This window comes from Mesoplodon mirus, assembly GCF_964341445.2.
Source record: "Mesoplodon mirus genome assembly, chromosome: X".
In the NCBI taxonomy this organism is placed as follows: domain Eukaryota; kingdom Metazoa; phylum Chordata; class Mammalia; order Artiodactyla; family Ziphiidae; genus Mesoplodon; species Mesoplodon mirus.
The window spans coordinates 81,854,059-81,875,832 of NC_138981.1; positions in this window are offsets into that span (position 1 = coordinate 81,854,059).

Consider the following 21,774-nt stretch of genomic DNA (forward strand, 5'->3'; position numbering starts at 1 on the left):
AGTTGTGGTGTACAGGCTCTAGAGTGCGTGGGTTCAGTAGTTGCAGTGCATGGGCTTAGTAGTCCTGTGGCATGTGGGATCTTAGTTCCCCGACCAAGGATCAAACCCGTGTCCCCTGCATTGAAAGGTAAATTCTTAACCTCTGGACCACCAGGGAAGTCCCATATTGCTCTTCTTAAATATAAAGAACTCCCCACTCCCCTTAGTCACTCTCCAGGTTATCACCTTGTTTTAGTTCCTTGATATTGATTATCCAATCTGTAAGCATATCATTTATTCATTAATGTATTTATCTGCCTATCTCCTTCCCCCATAAAATGTAAACTTCATGAGTTTGGAGATTTTTGTTAACTCTATTCCAAACATCTCAAAGGGTGCTAGGGATATAGTAAGCACTCAATAAATATTTATCAAATGGATAAACAGACCAAGAAAGAATGAGCCATTTGCATTAGAACCAATATTATTGCTCCACCCAGAGTGAAAGTTTCTCTAATTATGATGCCTACCGAACTATAAGAGGCCCAGCTTTCCTTCCAGAAATGATATCATTTTAGTCCTCCTTTATCCTAGGGTGTGAAGACTTAAAAAGGAAACTCGAGAAAAGAATGTTCTGTAAGGGCAGTGTTGTTTTGTACTGTTTTTCTAAATATAAGTAAACTAACTTCTTAGAGTGACCTAAAACAAAAAATATGCAGGATTATGCTAGTTGCAATGTTACTTAAGCCAAGAACAGACTGTTACAGGGAGTAGAGAGACCACAAAAGAAAACAAAAACTAGTTCACAATGTGAACTGTTCTCTTCAACAGTGATGCTGCCTGCTGACAGAGTTTGTTGTTAACAAGTATTCCATTTTACATCCATATACAACAAAGAACTGAGCCCTGGTCCCACTGCACTGGGTGAGCCTGTGAAATGGTTCTCATGGTCAAACACAGTAGGGAAACGCTGCATACTCTAGCTTCTTCTTAAATACTCACAAAGCACATGGGAACAGAATAAAGGTTTTGAGAATTCCTACATTCAAAAGCCTTTGAATTTGTTTCATCCCTGTTTCCTAAATTTTGACTGATCCATGTGTGCAAAACACACTGTGGGAAAAACAACTTGGTGGTCCCCAGTATTGATTTGGTTGCTTGTTTTATTTACAGTGAATGACAAACTCCTAGTGGGACGGTTAAATAGTACACAAGCTCATTAAGACTGTGCCAGGATCTGGACCTTCACTGAATGAACAGTGGCTGGTTCATTTGACAAGATACTTATTATTCAAGTTTCTAGTATAATCTTCTAGCTCTTTAGCCCTCTAATTGCCTAGGGACTTAATAAGGTTGAATTCCTTCATACCTAGTTTGCAGCTCTTAATCAAAGTCATCAGAGACAAGAAGTTGTTTTTAAAATATCAGAGAATTTGGCACAGCTTTAGGGGAGATATGCATGGAGCAAGGAGAAAGGAAGGCAACATGCCACCAGTCAGCCTGATCAGCTGTGTCACTCCTGAGGTCAATAGGTGACAAATATTGCCGTGAGACCAGCCACACAATCAGATAATTGCTCTCCCCCTCCCCCCACCCAGAGAGGGACTTCTAAGAAACCCACAAATGACCAACTTCATGGAGTTTTCTCTTTAGAGAAGAACATGGTTTTCCTGTAAAGAATGCCAAAAGAATTAGTCTTTTGTCACTTGTGTTTATTTCTCAAGAGGCTTTTAAGCCCTTGCAGGTCTACAGCTCAGTGTAACAATAGTGCAGGATGCATTTACTTTTTTTTTTTTTTTCAAGGGGAAGTCAGCCTTCAAAACAGTGACATCCTGGACAGTTTCCTGAGAGATTGCAAAACTTACACCTGTGGTACTAATAGACATCAATTTCCCTCTGGTGGTGGCCTGCCAACTTAACTCACTAAATAAGCAAGGAGGAGAGCTCTTAAGCCCTTATTCTAGTGGCCATGACATTTTCTTTTAAATAAGTCAAGAAATGCTAAATAATACCTTTTATCAGTGGGAGATCGCTAAACCCTTAGACAATTGTAAAGATTATTCTGAATATTGTTGGCACCTGAGGCTTGAGTTCTGGGATTTATGCTAATTTTGCTTGAAGCTAAAGAGAGTCTCTTATCTCAGGTCTGCCGGTGTGGTTATATTGATATCTCTAAGGTTTTGTTTCATGCAGAGTCCCACATTCTATGTGCTAAAGTGATGGTTTGGTCATTCCTTCAAATGTCTGAGGGGACTACTTCCTGCTGTGTTCTGTCAACTTTAACTATTGATTCAGAGATTTCACTCCTTGTTCTGAACTCTTGTTTTTCATGAATGAACCTGATGTTTCCATACATACTAAACATTACATTTCCAATGATGAACAGCACTATCATCTCTAAGTTACCTGGTTCCTCTAGTTTATGGAAAGAAAGTTTGCTACAACATTAATTCCCTTAACCAGAAAAGTGTGGATATCTAAATGTTATTAAGACAGGAAGGTTCAGAGGTCCAGTGATGGATATGAGAGTTCATTCTCATCATTCATGGCAATCAGCATGTACAAGGAAGTTTGCTACAGTGCTTTGGGATTATGAGGTAGGTTCCTGCAATTAAGGAGCTATTGTGAGCGAAAATAATAGTGAGGGGAAGTAAGATCTAGAAACTATAATAAATGGGAGACATAAGACTGTGAAACATGGAGCATTTAAACTGGGCCTCAAAATATAGGTAGAAATGAGGTGTGAAAGGAAAATCAAAATGGAGTCAGTATTGCTAAGAGAGTTTTCTAAAATGGAGCCAGGAGGCCATTGAGAGTGTGATTTATGCAGGTCTCAGCCCCAATGGAATCTGCACTTTGACCATTTCTTGTCTTAACATAGGCATCCAGAACATCTGCCCAATGTTCCAGAAACTCAAGATACATATCAGACCCTTACCCTAAAATGAGTCAGGACAGACTATCCCTTAGACACAAATAGTTCCTTTCTTGCATCAGTGTCAATCATTATTCTTGAACAACCTTGTGTGTTTTGCCTTTATAAGCCCATGACTCTCTTCCCTGGAACAGTCTTTTGGTTTTACCTGGATCTGTGTGTGCTGAATTGCAATTCTTAAGACCCCCAGGTAAAGTTTGTTGTTCTTTGCAGCCTCAACACTGATTATTACTCAACCAAGGGATTGGATGGTTCAGGTGGAGAGTATTATAAGAACACAAGGAGTGTCAATGGGAAAGGATCGACAAGAATGTGTATGCATATGTATCTGTGTGTGTATGTGTGATGCGTAAAATGTGTGAGTTTGCTTGAAACATAAGTCCACCCAAGGGAGTCATTAGTGACAGGAAAAGCTAGAAAGATGAATTGAAGCCAATTCATGGAGGGCCTTGAATGCCAGACCAAAGAGATTAGGCAGACAATGAAGGTTTTTTAGGAGGAAAGTGATATTATCCATTTAATGAATCTGAAAATGTATCTGGTCATGATGTGGAGGGAAACTGAAGTTTAATAAAACACTAAGACAGGTAGACTACCTAAGTGGTTATTGCAGGGAAAACTATAGGGAAATAATTGAAATGTAATCCCATAGCAATTAAAATATAACCTGAATACCAACATGCAACTGTCACAATTGCCTCTTCCAGCTTAGCACCCTCTATGTGGATGACTTATGAAGACCGAAAGCAAAAAATATGATGCTTTGCAAGGTTATTTTTTAGAATGCAAATGTGATTAATCACATGCATAAAAAGTACCATTTCATTTCATAAATTTTACTGCTTGGAACATTAATAATGGAGGGCATATAAAGAAATGAAATTAAGCATCTTTACTACACGATGCTAAAGATGCATGTGGTATCTTCCAATTGTTAAAAAAAATAAAGAAACCATTTTTTTCAGATTTCAAAGCTAGCATTTTTCTGTGACCCAGGTCATGAATAAAAACATGAAAACAGTCCTAAGTACTGCTGTTCCACTTTATTTGATGGAGAAATCTTAGTTAAACTCTAAAGCTTGCTCTTGAAACAAAGAAAAAAATGAAAAGAAAAAGAAAGGCAGGAAATATGTTTCTATTGTGCAGCAAGGCAGCTACACAATGCTGAAGAAAAAAAAGAATGACTTTAATATAAAAGTCTCAGATTCTGGCAAGCTTTGGATTATTCATAATGTTTGGTTTTGAGGGTCATAGATTGAACCGTATGTCAGTAACAGCATGCTGAATGCCATTTTTTCAAGCCTAAACAAAAATTCTCAAAATAATTACTTTCAAGTCTTCTTTGTTCCTGTTGCCTTTTGCTCCTCGGCTCTTTTTTTTTTTTTTTTTTTTTTTAAACCAATTTGGTAAATATGAAGTATATGTTGAGTCTAGTCAACAGAAGGTATTTTCAGAACATAGTTCTTAGAAGTGATAATAAACAAGGCAATGTGTGTCAACTGAAAGAAAAAGGCACAATGTAAAAGTTGTGAGTTAAGTTTTATTCCGGGACCTTACTGAGAACTATAGCCTTGGAGACAACCTCTCAGGCAGCTCTGAGGAACTGCTCCAGAGAGGTAAGGGAGGAGCCAGGATATATATGAATATTTTTGCTAGGAAAAAAAACATGTAGTTGAACATCAAAAGATTACTGCTAATCACAAAGAAGTCTCAAGTTAATGATTTTAGTGATTTTCTATGTATGGGAAGATGCAGGAATCTGGGGGTCATTGAAATTATTCCTTAGATATGCATCTTAACTATCTTGGGGCCAGTATATCCAAAACACCGAATGCTTCCTGTTTTTCTCCATCCTGACCTTCCCTCAGGGAGCACTGTCAGTGGGTGACTGCAGTGGTTAATGACTTGATCCTTGTAGAACCAGAATGGTGGGCAACATTCTTTTCTCTACACATGGTATATAAAAATAACATAAGAAGAGGAAAATAAACATCGTTTTAGAATTCTGGCATCTTTGTATGTTTATTTAACAGCATCCACTTTAAGAATCAAGTATTATCATTGTCTTTTGCTTTCCTGTTATGATTTTCAGCTCAATAAATTCCTGCTTCCTGATTTTGTCATACTAGGAATTCTGCTGCACTCACTCATCAGATCTATTTTTTGGCAGCTGTATCCTGTCTCCATCTCTAAGGGCATATTATCAAATTCTTCAAACTGACTCAGGGTGCCTGGTGACTTTTCAGACAGTTTGGGCAACTCAGTGGGACATTTAACCATTCCAATAACTATACCATAGGACAACAAATTGTATCCTTATTTTCTGTCTGGAGGTTAGCATTACCAAAGTTATTGAGCTTTTTCTTCTGTGGATGTTTAACTATATTTTCAATGTTCACTAGATCCCTTTCCCCAAATTATTCCAAGCTCAGGGGCTAATGTTCTTTTTCAGTGAAAAAGAAGCAAGATATCCTTCATGAAGGAGCAGGCCCTACCCTTTTTGTTGGGTTTTCCAGTAGTGGGAATGAGTTGTGCTGCATGGTCCCACATGTCTCTGCATATCTATCTAGATGCTAAAACATGAGTTCTCCCACCCAAACAGAAATACAGTTGCATTTCTTATTTTTTTTCATATAAATTTGTTCAACAAACGTTTGTTGAGCAACTACTGTATACAACAGGCTACATGCTATAGAGAGGATACAATGATGAATGGGCCACAGTCCCTTGCCCTCAAGAAGCTTCTAGTTTTTCAGGAAACAAAGGAGAGGAGTACAAGTTAAGTGTACAAATAACTGCAATACAAGATAGAGTATGATGAGGACAATAAGGAAATGTTCTAGAGAGGGGCAGATTATAAACAGTGACTGGATCAGGGAAGGATTCAGGAGGAAGTAGCAGTGGAGTTAAGGAATTTAATAGAGAGGGTCTCAACAGGCAGAGATAAGGGAGGAAATAATCCTGGTAGAGGTAACAGCAGTCACAAAGGCGTGGAGGCAGGAAGACACATAGCAAGTTTGGAGAAAGGCAAGTAATCCAGTTTGATGGGTCATAGAGTGGACATTCTTGGAAAGTGAACAATAAAACTGAAAAAATGGGTGGAGGCCACATCAAGGAGGATATCAGCTAGATGTAGAAGTTCAGAGTTTATTTAGTGCACAAGAGAGAAAACAATGAAAGCCTTTAAGAAGGAAAATGACTTGCATCTATTTGCACCTTTCCACATTCCTAAAAGCACTTGATGAAACCAACAAAAATAAACACCATGTAACAAGATAAAAATGTGTAAAGAGACCAAGTAAGTAGTCAAATGACATCAGGAGTAGTTAGTGCACAAAAAATGTGTAAAGAAGATCCTGCACAGTTATTAACAGTAGGGCTCACAGTCAGCCTTGGGTTTCCAATTTGCCAGAGTAATGGCAGAGATGTAACATGTGGGCCAAGGGCACAATCAAAGCTGTGCTTCATAAAGGGCAATCTAGCAGTGGCATGAAGGATGGATTGTCATGTGGACAATGTCAGCCGATGGTAGACTGATTAGGAAGTTATTACAATATCAAGGGTCTCAACAAGGTGATAAAAAGAGAGTTTCCTATGGAATTTGGTATTCCCTTAATGCAAGTCTGGTAAAGAAGATAAATTATTGCTCTGGTATATCTATGGCCCAGAACATGTTGCCAATGACATGCCCCAAAGATGTATAAAACTAATTTGGTGCTATTTTGTGTCTGCTTGAGGTGTTTTCCTTAGGGTGAGTATGTTGTGCAATTCATTTCTTTCAAGAGATTCTTCTTTAAGTGTCCCCAGGCATTTGGCAGGTTCAAGTCCTCCGTGTCCTCTGTGTGCTACAGTGACATCTTTAACTGTGAGACTGTGTGGTACGTTTCAGAGTGGATTTCCCTTTTGCAGTCTGAAGACTGGTAAGGCATTTAAGAGTAAATGTTCACTTAATAACATGTTTCTTTCAAAATAAATAAAGACTGCTTTTTTCTCCTTTGTGTGATTGTTCAGTTTCAATATGATGATACGTGATGCTAGTAGCAGGGAAAAGAGATAGCTTGCAAAGGCAACTGTAGCTCCAAAAAAAAAAAAAAAAAGAAGAAGAAGAAAGGGAGTCAAAGTAGTAATGATACATATTCATTTCATTTTAGAAGGCCTGGCCAAGGCAGCAAGATGTATTTGAATAACAGTAGTTGAGTCCTTCAGTGAGAGTAAGTTATTCCCTGCTGGGTCTAAATTATTCAGAAGCAGGGGTAAGTAGAGAGGGGGAGTAATTATCTCTACCAATGGGACATGCTAACCTTTTCAAGCAAGGTATCGTTCTAAATGCACACACACACACACACACAGGTGCACACAGATAGGTACGTATATTTCAAAGTGTACTCTATATATTTTCAACCACACTCTTTTCATAACCTACTAAAAAGGGCCCCCTCTTATCTTACCTGCACCTTCCTCCATCATTCCACTCTTCTTTCCTTTCTTCCTACCATTTTCCCTCCTGACCAAATAGCCTGCAAAACGAATTGCTCTCAAAAAGCTCTATTATGTCCACAGCTCTTTATTTCTGGTTAGTTACTGCTCAGATGTTTTCATTGTATTTTGTATTATATAATATGAGAAACAGACAGAGACAGAGAATGAGAGGGAGAAGTTTTGTGTTAGTTATAAAGCATAATCCTCCAGCAGTGGTTCTCCAACATCAGAATCATCTACAGAGCTTGGTACAACACGATTGCTGGACACACCCCAGAACTTCTGATTCAATAGAACTGAGTAGGACTTGAAAATGTGAATTTCTAACAAGATCTCAGGTGATGCTGATGCTGGCAGCTTTGAGAACCCCTGCAATGAAATATTATTAATAATGTTAAAGCTGCCCTGAGGCTTCTTTCTAATTCCATACCCCTCTCTCCCCTTAAGAGGTCATTACTATTCTGATTTTAAAAAATCATTTCAGAAAGAGAAAAACAAATACCGTATGCTAACACATATATATGGAATCTAAAAAAAAAATGGTTATGAAGAACCTAGGAGCAGGACAGGAATAAAGATGCAGATGTAGAGAATGGACTTGAGGACATGGGGAGGGGGATGGGTAAGCTGGGACGAAGTGAGAGATTGGCATGGACATATATACACTACCAAATGTAAAATAGATAGCTAGTGGGAAGCAACCGCATAGCACAGGGAGATCAGCTTGTTGGTTTGTGACCACCTAGAGGGTTGGGATAGGGAGGGTGGGAGGGAGACACAAGAGGGAGGAGATATGGGGATATATGTATATGCATAGCTGATTCATTTTGTTGTACACCAGAAACCAACACAACATTGTAAAGCATTTATACTCCAATAAAGATGTGAAAAAATAAGAATATAAATATTCCAATTTTGCCACATATATATGTACCCCTAAATTGCAATAAAGAAATAGTGGTATAGTCAGACAATAGAATATTACATAGCAGTGAAAACGAATGAACTACAAGTACACAGAATAACGTGATGAATCTTAGAAACATAATTCCAGGTGAAAAAAAATGTTGCTGAAGATTACATGCAGTAATTTAGCATTTTAAAATACTCCAATGCTTTTCATTCCCGGTTCTGGTTAATGATGTCCCCAGAAAAGCCTTTATAGCTTTTCACAAGTATATTGAATATACAATACAACTTCCTTCTAAGGATCTCTATGCAAATCATACCTTCTTATTTAATCTAAATGTTTTAAGGTAGGTAGGAAAAGACATTTCCTTTTATATTTTAACAAATAAATGTGAAGTACAAAATGGAGTCATCTAATGGGAATGTTGTTGGAAAAATAAAGCCTAAAATTCCAGATTCTTGGAGACTTTTATTGAGGGCAACTGATTTTAGGTCCACAAGCAGTAGGAGAGCATAATAAATTTTAAAATTTCTGGCTAGGATTTAGAAGAGGGAGATTCCAGTCCTGATTCTTCTCCAGACAAATCAATTCATTCCTCTGGGTTTGATCCCTCATCTATGAAATGGTGAGGTTCATAGTTTAGAAACCATGCTCAAAGGAGCCCTAGGCATTCCTCACAGATGTTTCTGGAACTGCATCGGGCAATGAGGAAGATGTGCAGGTGTAGGGAGCAAGGATGATAATGTTTGAGGCTCAGTACCTTCTTTCCACCTCTTCCATCTGAGCCATTGAACTCTCTGATTTGCATATGCTAGACTTCTAGAAAGAATTCATTTGGAGAACTGGTTCTGCTGATTAAAAAATAAAAGTTTGAATATCACAGAAGTAAGAGATTTGTAAAGGCCCTTCCAGCTTTACTGGATCCTTCTATTCCAAACCTTTGCCAACTTTCTCAAAGTTATCTGTACCACCACTACTGTCACAAAAACTCCCTTTTATCTCAGCCTTGCTTTTTTCTTTAAAGGGAATAAAATACCAACTCCCTCAACTTTCCATCTCAACACCCCAAAACCTATTTATTACTCTACACCCTACAGTCTTTAATGCAGTCTCTGAAGAAAGGTCTCACTTCTCAGCTTCAAGACAAATCTTTCCATCCATGTTCTTGACCCCATTCCCTACAATTCTTAAGACCTTGCCTGTTTGTTATTCTCATTCATATTCTCTCTCTCTGTCTGTATCTCTCTCGTTCTCCTCCTCCATCTCCTCTCTTTCTCATTTTCAAGATATTTCTCACAGGCTACACACATGCTCAAGAATCTCTCCTAAAAATAAACAAAGCAAAAATCCTGCCTAGAGCCTGCATCATCCTCTAGTTACTGGTCCCCTCTCCTTCCCTCTAGAAGAGTCTGGCATTGTTGTTTCCAATTTTTCCCTATCTCATCACTTCTCAATCTACTATAGTTTGCCTTTTGCTCCCACCATTGCAATGAAAATGTTCTGGCAAAATCCTCCACCAATGGTCATCTAACTTCTCTATCTTTGCATCATTTAGTACTTGTTCTATGTTGGCTCAGTACCCTTAGCAACTTCTTTGCCACCCTCCACCTCAGCCTCATGTGTTGTATGAAAGACCCTGGTGGCTCTGCCCCAGTCCTCAGGGAACCTCCCCATGTGACATCATCTATACTATTACATTCTGATCACTGCCCTTGGTTTGGCATAATCATTGTCTCATGCCCAGATTCTCTCTCTTTGCCTCGCACCTTCAAACTGACCTTTTAGTTGGGATTATCTGAGTCTCTACTATTTCACTTTCATCCTTTGACACTGCTTCTCAGATCACTTTGAGCTCCATGCTCTGCAGTCCATGGAACACTTCAGCCCAAACCCACATACACTCAGTGCGGGCATCTAGGAACACAGCATGCTGGTTCCTGGTTTGCTCAGAGGTGATGAGGGGCATAGATCCAAGGAGCTTGTATTTCTTCTCATGCTGCAAGTTCTTCCTAGGTGATAGTATCCTCTCTCTTTGAGTTCCACTACCACCTCTGTGCTGATAATTTTCAGTCTTCTTACTTCAGATTCAGACTTATGTATCACAATTGCAGCAAGATATTGCCACTTGGGGATCCAATAGTTACATCAGACTCAATATGCCCAAACTAAAGTCATCATCATCCCTCTAATACTTGAGGCTTCTCCTGATTTCCCTATTTCAATGAACGATACCCCCTTCTAACCCATCATTCACATTGATGTCAAAGTTGTCCTGTAATAAGGCAGAATGAAAGAAGTAGAGCTACACAGATGACACAGAGTTGAGATCATAGATATCTCTATGTCCCCCATTTATGCTGCTCATCCCCATGAATCTCCATGAATCAAGCTGGAAGTTAAAGCTAATAATCAGTGATGTTATTAATTGTTTTTGCTCACTTCGTGTAATAGTAAAGTAATTCATAAATGTATAACTGAATCACCTGCATGGGTATCTAGAGCATTCAGAACAGAGGAAACAGTAAGTACAAAGGCCCTGAGGTGGAAAATTAATTAGCAGGTTTGAGGACAGTTAGAAGATCAGTGTGGCTACTTGATCACATTACCTTCATTTGCATTCATTCCTTCTAGAAATCTTCATTGATGATCTACTATGTTTTAAGCACTGTTCTGGAGAATGGAGATGAAAGCCATGGTCTCTACCTTTATGGAACTAACAGAAACTATAAAGAAGTCCCTTTTCTCTACTTAAATTAGAAAAGAGGAAAAAGTATACTGTAGAATTTGGACTCCTGTAATGTACAAGGTCAGCCAGACACTTCCATGAACTTTGTTCTAATGTTTATACATCAAATTCAAGATCCACTCATTCATTAACTTATACATTCAACACAGTCACAGCTACTTAAAAGTTTAAAGATGGTTGCCAGAAAGAAAATATAAATAAATACTTAATGCTATTTTAAAATAAAATTGCTACATTATGATAGCAAGGTATGCATATTGGTAACCAAGTTTGGAAAGGATAAGAAGAAATTGGAGGATGTCTTTTAGAGACCTAACCTTTTTTTAAAATTTTATGATGAAGTACAAACATAATAAAAGAGATAGAAAAGAAGTCCCACAACAAAAAGAACAAGAGGAAAGGGTATTGGAAGTAAGATATTAGAAGAACCCCTTCATATTGAGAGTGACAAATATTAGAGTTGGCCATGGAAGGCTCGGTCTCCTGGTTTCCTTAAGAAAAGGCAAACTATCTGTCATGAATGAAATAGATATTGATGTGCATGAAGAAAACATAGATTCATCAGGTTATTCATTCATGCAAACAACATTGATCAACTATGTAGTAAGTACATGCCACTCTGCCCAGCCTCTGGGGAATAGAAATGATAAGGAAGCTATGCTCACAGTCCTGAAAGTGCTTGTGAGGAGACAAGACAAATACACAAAAAAGAATGATCAGATGAAAGAAAAAATCAATCCAAGAAGGCACTATTCTCCATCATCTAGCTCTTAACAAATTTTTAGTCAGATAACGTCCATGAAGGACATTCCATTAATACTACACTTTAGAAAAAAATTAATAAAGGTAATGGGGAGGGGGTTACAGTCAGCATCCCTCACCTCACTTATTCCACATCTAATTCTCTAATCATCTAATCCTTTCCCTTTACTTTGAGTGTATTCCATACAGGGGCCAGAACAGAGAAGTCTCCTTTAGGAATTTTCAATCTATCAATATGGCTGCATTCATTCTGAAGAACTTTTTGTACACGTTATCCAGCAGCTGATGAAATAGATTGAAAATATATAATGTCTCATGGGGTCTAAATTCTGCATGGCCAATATCTATAGTAAGAGTGAATGGCATTCAATATTCTTTGCGAAGAATTCCGAATTAGTTCACCCAGTTGACTGCTACAAACTGATGCAAATAAGGTTGGTAAATAACCTATGTTGTGAGAGGAACTTTCACAATGCCTAAGCTATTCCACATGAGCACAGAATCACCTGGAATCTACTATGTTATAGCTACGTGTTTTGCTTTTCATTCCATGCAGTTATTTCCTCCAGAAAGTCACCTTGCTGGTTATATTTTGTTGAATCTAGATACCCATCTAAGTGGAAGTTTCCAAAGACCACAAAACTGATAGAGGGAAAAGGTGAGGCTGGGTAACAAAGGAAAGCTAGCCAGTGATGAAATTTAAAATATGTCATGGGGTGTGAATTACTATACATAGATAATCAGAAACTGACTGTATCTTCCAAAATCCCTTTCATTCCTGGGCTTCCATAGCAGCTGTATATTTCTGTATCCTCCTCTACTCTGTATCACCAACCATAATTAACCAAAATAATTGTTATAGCCCTTCATTTATATCAGCAGATACCAGTATACTAATTATCCAAAAAAATCTGGTGCTAGTTTGATCACAACCTCTTCAGTTAGAGTGATTATTTTCTACATTTTGGATATGTTCCTTTTAAGATATTACTATATCCCTAATGTTTGAAGCCTTCATTGATGCATTTACAAAGTTATTTGAAAGTTACTTAAAAGTCATTTAAAAAGGAATTCATATCTCCATGAACTTACCAATGCCAACCAATGATTTACATAATAAATAATATATCAAAATGTGCAAGTCACAGAACTCCTATATAATGTTTCTACCAAGGAAAAATAACTTCCACACTTTTTATTGGATGCTAAATAGTTTTTCAAATACCCTTTGCCAATATAGAGGCTACCCAAGGACATTGATGAACATGTTGTTCCGATCATTCCTATTAAGTTCCTATAGTATACATAGCCATTTTCTAGACACTATAGAAAATGCAAAACATAAAAGTGAGAGAATGCCTTATTTAGAATGAGATCCAAGATAGACAATGTAAAAGAAAAGAATAAAAATATCTGATAACGCTTTCAAATTGTATGTAAGATGCTTCGGGATGCAAGCAAAAGGAGAAATTAACTGGGATAATGATAATTAGGGAAACTCCTTGAAGTAGATGACTGTTGAGCTGGCTATTTCCTTATTTGAGAAAATCTGGTCCACCATTTTTGAAAAAGTAAACTTTCAGCTTGGTGTGATTTGGGAACTGGGTGAAAACAACTGAATCTGTTCTTTTATAAGAAAAAAGAGGGGCAGAAGAGATCCATCACCTCTGCAAGCGGAAGAAAGACTATACTTCATCTTTAGGCACCCCCTCTTCTCCGAAATATGATTCATATCTTCCACCATGAATAGTCTGTTTTGCCTTGCATTGTTCTACTGAATGATGGAGTAAGATGATGAACATTTCATCTGAGGATGCAGAACAGCGACAGGTTAGGTTATACATTGAGGTTATTGGGATACAAATGTGATTGCTCAGGGTACCCTTTTCAGGAAAAGAAAACTGATGATCTTTTATATTTCTTGTAGGAAGCAGCAACTTTGAACACATAAGTCTTCGCCAGCCCTAGTCAAAAGACACAGGGTCCCATTATTAAAAAAAAAAGTTTCTTGCCCAGTTCTTCTGGGGTCTGTTAACAACGAAGATTCATCTCTGGCCTCCTCACACTGCTCCACTTTGAAGGTCTTTGAAAAAATGATTCTACGTGATGTTCTTGACATTTCACAGAGGAAAAAGTCACGCAGCTGATTCAACCAACTATTTAATAATTAGAGCTGACTTGTTAGTCACTGTAAGATATGATTATGTCCAAAGAAATAGTTACTTTTCTGACAAACAATGACAATCTGCATTTATTTAAAATCAGAGACATAGATCTGCTGTACTTGGTATTATAGCAGGATTTTTCTTTGCTCCATCTTTATCCAGAGCCAGATTCCCCAAATTTAGAGAGAAGCTTAGACTCTGAGCCAAAACATTATGTTTGGATTGTCAGAAGCTGCCTGTTAATTTTTCCCATGTTCTTATAAATTCAATTAAAAGCTGAAGTTTAGATCAAATTAAAATGACTTGCTTCATTATCAAACATTCAGCCATCCAGCTGTTCACAATATTAACGTTAATACATTTCATGTACAATAGTATTTTCTAATGTTCTCTGTAGGTTCCCTCACGTCTGTAGTCAATTAATTATTTGTTATGCATGTGTTTATGGCAGCCTGACTTCCTGTTTCCACTACCTCTTCCGCTCCCACAAAGCGCTAAAACACTTAAGTCCTGACATTCATGAATCATAACTAAATGCAATATCCTTTCTTTTCTTTTCTCCGGAAACAGGTCTCATACTAGAAGGGAGTAAAGTCTAACATCTCTAAAAAACTTAAATAGAATTCTTCACCATTATCAAACTTTATGACCACAGTCCATCTACCAATATATGTCTATCATGGCAGATAACTGGCATCTTGACAAAAATTGTAGCACCAAATGTGAATAAGGAGATGGCAAGATATGCTGCTTCCTTGAGCTGAAGATTGAAAAGAAGTAGTGGTGATTGAAATAACTGCAAAGCATCGTGTTTTTTTTTTTTATTTTCAGAAGGATTAAAAATAAGTGCTTTGACTGAAATCTGAAGATGTATGCTGACCTGGTAGAAAGAGCCATCCCATTCAGTCAGTAACCAGTAATCATTATTAATGCACAGTAAAGCACTATTGCTGAGACAGACCCATACAGGTAGGAAAATTAACAAAAAATGAATGAAGGGGGCTTCCCTGGTGGCGCAGTGGTTGAGAGTCCGCCTGCCAATGCAGGGGACACGGGTTCGTGCCCCGATCCCGGAAGATCCCACATGCCGCGGAGCGGCTGGGCCCGCGAGCCATGGCCGCGGAGCCTGTGTGTCCGGAGCCTGTGCTCCACAACGGGAGAGGCCACAGCAGTGAGAGGCCTGCGTACAGCAAAAAAAAAAAAGAAAAAAATAAATGAATGAAGTTATTACCAACACACAAGCAAAGCAGATTCAGTGATCAGCAAAATTCAATGAGGTGAAAAAAGAGTATCTTGGAAACAGCACAATTTCAGGTACTTCTCTTCCTCATAGTAATACTTTCCTGAACTGCTATATATCTGTAGCTTCCTGGATCACCTGAGTCCTTCTGAACCTGCCATGGAATTTCAGGCTATCTTTATTTATTTAATTATTTTTTAAAACATCTTTATTGGGGTATAATTGCTTTATAGTGGTGTGTTAGTTTCTACTTTATAACAAAGTGAATCAGCTATACATATACATATATCCCCATATCTCCTCCCTCTTGCGTCTCCCTCCCACAGTCCCTATCCCACCCCTCAAGGTGTTCACAAAGCACCGAGCTGATCTCCCCATGCTATGCAGCTGCTTCCCACTAGCTATCTATTTTACATTTGGTAGTGTATATAAGTCAATGCTACACTCTCACTTGGTCCTAGCTTACCCTTCCCCCTCCCCATGTCCACAAGTCCATTATCTACGTCTTCATCTTTATTCCTGTCCTGCCCCTAGGTTCTTCAGAACCTTTTTTTTTTTAGATTCCATATATATGTGTTAGCATATGGTATTTGTTTTTCTTTTTCTGACTTAATTCATTCTGTAGGACAGTCTCTAGGTCCATCCACTTCACTACAAATAACTCAATTTCATTCTTTTTTATGACTGAGTAATATTCCATTGTATATATGTGCCACATCTTCTTTATCCATTCATCTGTCATTGGACACTTAGGTTGCTTCCATGTCCTGGATATTGTATATAGAGCTGCGATGAACACTGTGGTACATGACTTATTGAATTATGGTTTTATCAGGATATATGTCTAGTAGTGGGATTGCTGGGTCATATGGTAGGTCTATTTTTAGTTTTTTAAGGAATCTCCATACTGTTCTCCATAGTGGCTGTATCAATTTACATTCCCACCAACAGTGCAAGAGGGTTCCCTTTTCTCCACACCCTCTCCAGCATTGATTGTTTCTAGATTTTTTGATGATGGCCATTCTGACTGGTGTGAGGTGATACCTCATTGTAGTTTTGATGTGCATTCCTCTAATGATTAGTGATGTTGAGCATCCTTTCATGGGTTTGTTGGCAATCTGTATATCTTCTTTGGAGAAATGTCGATTTAGGTCTTCTGCCCATTTTTGGATTGGGTTGTTTGTCTTTTAGATATTGAGCTGCATGAGCTGCTTGTATATATTGGAGATTAATCCTTTGTCCATTGCTTCACTTGCAAATATTTTCTCCCATTCAGAGGGCTGTCTTTTCATCTTGTTCATGGTTTCCTTTGCTATGCAAAAGCTTTCAAATTTCATTAGGTCCCATTTGTTTATTCTTTTTTTATTTCCATTTCTCTAGGAGGTGGGTCAAAAGGATCTTACTGTGATTTATGTCATAGAGTGTTCTGCCTATGTTTTCCTCTAAGAGTTTTATAGTGTCTGGCCTTACATTTAGGTCTTTAATACTTGTTTCAGACTAACATACTATTCCTGGCCCAACAACTACACATCTGCATGTACTTTACTAGCCTCAATCATCACCCCTTTAGCTACATAAATATTATGCCCATTCTAAAGAATCCACACACACACTCATACTCAACAGAGAACAAATTAGCATGGGAAGAAACAGGGAAAAAGACATTTCAGACAAGGGGAACAGCATGAGCAGAGACATGAAGCACAAAATACCATGCTCTAGAGAACTGCAATCATTGCCAGAAGAGCAAGTATAAGTTGAGGTTTATCAAGGGAAGAGGCATCTTCATGGCTTTCAGTTATGTGCCACATGATCAAAAGTGTAGATTACACAAATACTTTAAGGCAATAGGGAGTCAGTGAGTCCCTGCTTGGCCTATGAGTATTAAAGTTGATTAATATATGTCAAGTGAATGTAACATCTTTATCCATACCTAGTTGCCCTTTTGTCAATAAATTTTCATAATGTCCCAGTCGCAACAGGCAATATCAGTGTTATTAAACTTCTGGTTTCAAAGTTATATAATTAATTACATTAATCTTTTCTTATTTATTAATTGACCCAAGCTTTCTAATATGGTGTCTCTCAAAGTATCAGCTCTAGACACCTACATCAGAAGCCTCACTTGATGCTTGTTAACATGTAGATTCCTGTAACTCGGGCCAGATTTGCTGAATCAGAGTGCCGGCTAGGAACCTGAATTTTGACAAACATCCTCAGCTGATTCTGATGCACAATGAACTCTAACCACGTCATAGCATGACACCTATCTGTGGTGAATTAGACTAGAGTAATTGCTGACAGAAAGTTAGTACATACTAGCTTTTGTCTGCTGAATGTGCTGTCAATGTTTGCCTAGGCATATTCCTTGGAGCCCTGCTCACTGGAGATGCTCTAGAACAAAATTTCTTTGGTCAAATGCATTTCTGATACCACCAAATTATATGTTTTTATTAGAGTCCCAGAGACTATTAACATATTGAAGGTTCTGAGAAGTCCTGCATTAAAGGAAAAACTTTAACCCAGCACTTCCCAAATTTATTTGACTATGAAACCCTTTATTATCATAAACTTATTACTATATAATAGAATGAGTATGCTAATGTGAATATACTTCTAAAATAATGTTCTAATGTTTCACTGTTAAATATGGAGTTGGTGTTTATCATATTATTGAATTATTTTCCATTTCCAGTTTATTAAGATTTTTAAAATTCAGGGGTATATTGGTATATATTTAAAAATCAGGGATATAACTGATGGTGGTGAAGGGTCAGTGCACTGATGAAAACTAACATACATTGAAATTCTGCGTGGTTTTTCAATAAATTGTTCAATTTATTAACTTGTTATTTATGATCTAAATATCTTTATAATAAGAAATCCACCAACAAAACTTAGTTGACAGGACTTCCTTGGTGGCGTAGTGGTTAAGAATCCGCCTGTCAATGCAGGGAACATGGGTTTGAGCCCTGGTCCGGGAAGATTCCACATGCCGCGGATCAACTAAGCCCATGAACCACAACTACTGAGCCTGAACTCTAGAGCTGGAGAGCCACTACTGAAGCCCATGTGCCACAACTACTGAAGCCCGTGCACCTAGAGCCCGTGCTCCACAACAAGAGAAGCCACCACAGTGATAAGCCCACGCACCACAACAAAGAGTAGCCCTCACTCGCTGCAACTGGAGAAAGCCTGCGCGCAGCAACGAAGACCCAATGTAACTAAAAATAAAAAATAAATAAATAAAAAACCTTAGTTGACAAATTGTGAGTCGAAAAACCGGGTAAAATATACCTCAGTTCTCCTGTTAGAATGTTAAAAATTTTTGGTTAGATAACTAAGTGAGAAATCATTTGGAGGCATTAGCAGATCAAACGTAACTTGCAAAGCAAACTTTAGCAGTTGTAGTTCAGATGGTTTTCAATGATTGCCTCATTATAATGTGGCATCTTCCTTCTTGTCACACACATGATGCGCTCTCCATTATCTGGCCGTGGGTTCACTGCAGTGTGGATTTATTTGTGAGATTCTGAGCACATCTTCATCACCTCACACCAGACTACTGAACAGCTCCCCCCCAACCCCAGGACACTGGAAACACACTAAGAACATCTGACTCTGTTGCCTCAGATTTTACCCAAGCAGCCTTCCTTCTACCTATTTACAAATTAGAGCCCAGAGAGCAAACTTTCACCTTTATAGAAATAATGCTTCCAGAAGGTACAGTTTGCTATACTTATGTGTCAACTCACTTGACCCTACTGAGACCACTTTTACCTGTTTTTCTATCATAACTTCCATATTCCCTTGGGAACCTCTAACTTCTCTATAGAGCTTTAAATAAAATCAAGCCCATTTAGGAATGTACAGACATGGAATCTTTTTAAACCTGGGAACGAGTATGATACAAGCAGTAATAATATAAGGTAGAAATCATTTACTTTAAAGACTGTATCAAATATTATAGAATGTCCCATTGTGAAAAGCAGTTTAGCACAGAATTAGCAATCAAAGCTTTTTGCCAGTCTCCTTAGCAGCTGTTAAAACGTGTTCAGAACCTCAGCATGAGAAAGACTACAGCAACTGTAAACTACAGTGGTCCATCTGAAATACATTTATGGTTATGAAAAGCACAGCAAAACATCTGCAAAGGAAAGCAAGCACTAGGAGGTTAGAAGGGCAAGTTAGTAAAGCTTCCCAGAATTATCTCAGGGCCTGTCAGGGAAGGTTAAAAAAGAGGCTTCCCCAGCAGCTGCCAGAGACAGAACTTAAGCTGCCAAGAGTTAAAGGAAGCGAACAAAATGTAGAGGGACTCAAGGGATTTCTATCTTGTAGGCTCAGTGTGAGGAAATGTGAGAGGCGCTAACCTCCAAAGTAGAGGAATATATGAAGAAATAGAATGGGTTGAGCCTTGTATGATCAACACAGTCTGTACACAAACAAGAAGATAAATTCCATAAAGTGCAAAGTACTCATTACAGTGATTTCCAAAGAGTACCTTCTCTGCTTCTCCTTTAGATGGGATAAAACTGAATTTCCACTTGTGCTAGTAAATTAGGAGCTTGATCAGAAAGATTCAAAACTGCATTTGCAAAAGAAAATAGAACATTTGAGTGGACAGTCAAAGAAAGCAGCATGGAGAATTCCAAGTAATTAATACTCTTAAAGATTGACAAGCATTTGAGTCAAGTTCACAATAAATTCAGAAAAGCATATTCAGGAATTTAAGAAGACATCAACTATTATCAATGGGTTATTTTGGCCTCCATTTACACTGGCCAAGTGATTGACCCTCTCATTCCTCTTATAATCTTCTAAGTCATTCCTAAGTCAAATCTATGTTAAATGGAAATTTATAGAGATTTATGTTAAAAACTTTCACAATAAAATGTAAATCTCTGTTGATTATCTTTCCATCATTAAGTGTTTAGTAGTAACCTTAGACATACTATGGAAATAATGTACAGAATATTCAATACTTTTATTCTCTGAAGAGTTATAAATATAAGATTGTACTGGGTAGCTGTCATGGTCTTCTAATGTATTACAAGACAACGTTGGTGATTGCTATGCATTTAAAAGATTGTTTTTCTACCAAAAAAACCTGGATAAATGGATATTAGAGAGCTTACTTAAAGCCACACCCCTTGAAGTCAATAAAACATAGAAATATTTTTAAGTTGCCATATAGTTCATATTACTTTCTACATCTTACTGTTAGATTAAGTGGACTCCTAAGTTGAGTGATAATCTTAATAGGGTGATGATAATATGTTAACATTAGAATAATTATCCAAGGAGAAGTCAGAACAAAGTAAAAACTTCTGTGTTGTACATTCTCTGTGTTTATACAGAACATTTCTTAAGGAGGTCCATCCTGTATTGATATAATATATAGCTTTCCTTAACATTAGGACCTCCACACTCCAAATCCCTCCATACCAGGTCAATCTACCATCAACTAAACTTCTCAGAGTCACTGCTATCTCTGCACCTTCATCCATGAGGTCCCCCTACTTTAAATATTCTCACAGTGCCTCCCCAATCAATCCCCCATCCTCCAATCTCTTTATAAATACTTTAACTCAATTTTCATGTCCTTTATGAAGACTTCTGATGAGTCCCAGTCTATACTTAACTTTCCACAACTTCAAATTCCTCCAGCACTTATTAATAGTTTATATCGCAAGATCATAAGCTTGCTCATATGTAGGAATTATTCTTGGGGACTGATGTAAAAAAATAAGGTTTGTTCTTACAACTAGATCTCAAATTTCTTCAGGAGAGGGTTCAAACAGTGCATTTGATCTTCCATAATATCTATTCATTGCTATCATTCAGCCAAAAGGACTTCATGGGCATTTCTTTGTGTTCTTAGCACTGTCCAATGTATTACGTGTATAGAAGTGCATAAAGATTATCGTCCATGCATAGAGTAGCCTGCGAATAAATGTTTCTTGTACAAATGAATACATGCAGTAATGGATGGTGTTTACCCACACTGTGGATCTTTCTTGGATTTGGGCATCTTTCCCCTGCGTTCTAGAATTTCTGTGGCAGGGCCACCTTTCCAAGCATACCCTTTTTAATACATCTTCCAATGCAAAGAGAAATTTGCAACTCTTACCTAAATTTAAGTTCAACAATTAAAAGCACTTCAAACTTTGACTCATAAGCCAAATAATAAATAAACTCTGATCTTCAGAGTAGTTTGAAGGAATAGAAGGGGCACTAGGCTAAGAGCCAGGAATCTGGGCTTTATCATTAGTTTGTTGTGTGATATTTGACAGGCCATTTGGCCTCTTTAGACATGTTTCTCACGTATTCACCCTCCAAATCCTTGTGTCTCAAAGTGTGGTCCACCTGCGTGGGCATCACCTAACAGCTTGTTAGAAATGCAGACTCTCAGGCCCTGCCCTAAACTGACTGGATTATGCATTAAAGTCTACACTTTAACTGGCATTTCCCAGTTGATCTGTATACATATTAAAGTCTGAGAGGCACGGCCCTGGATTATGAGATTTTTGAGAACAGAGACTATTGTATTCACCATTA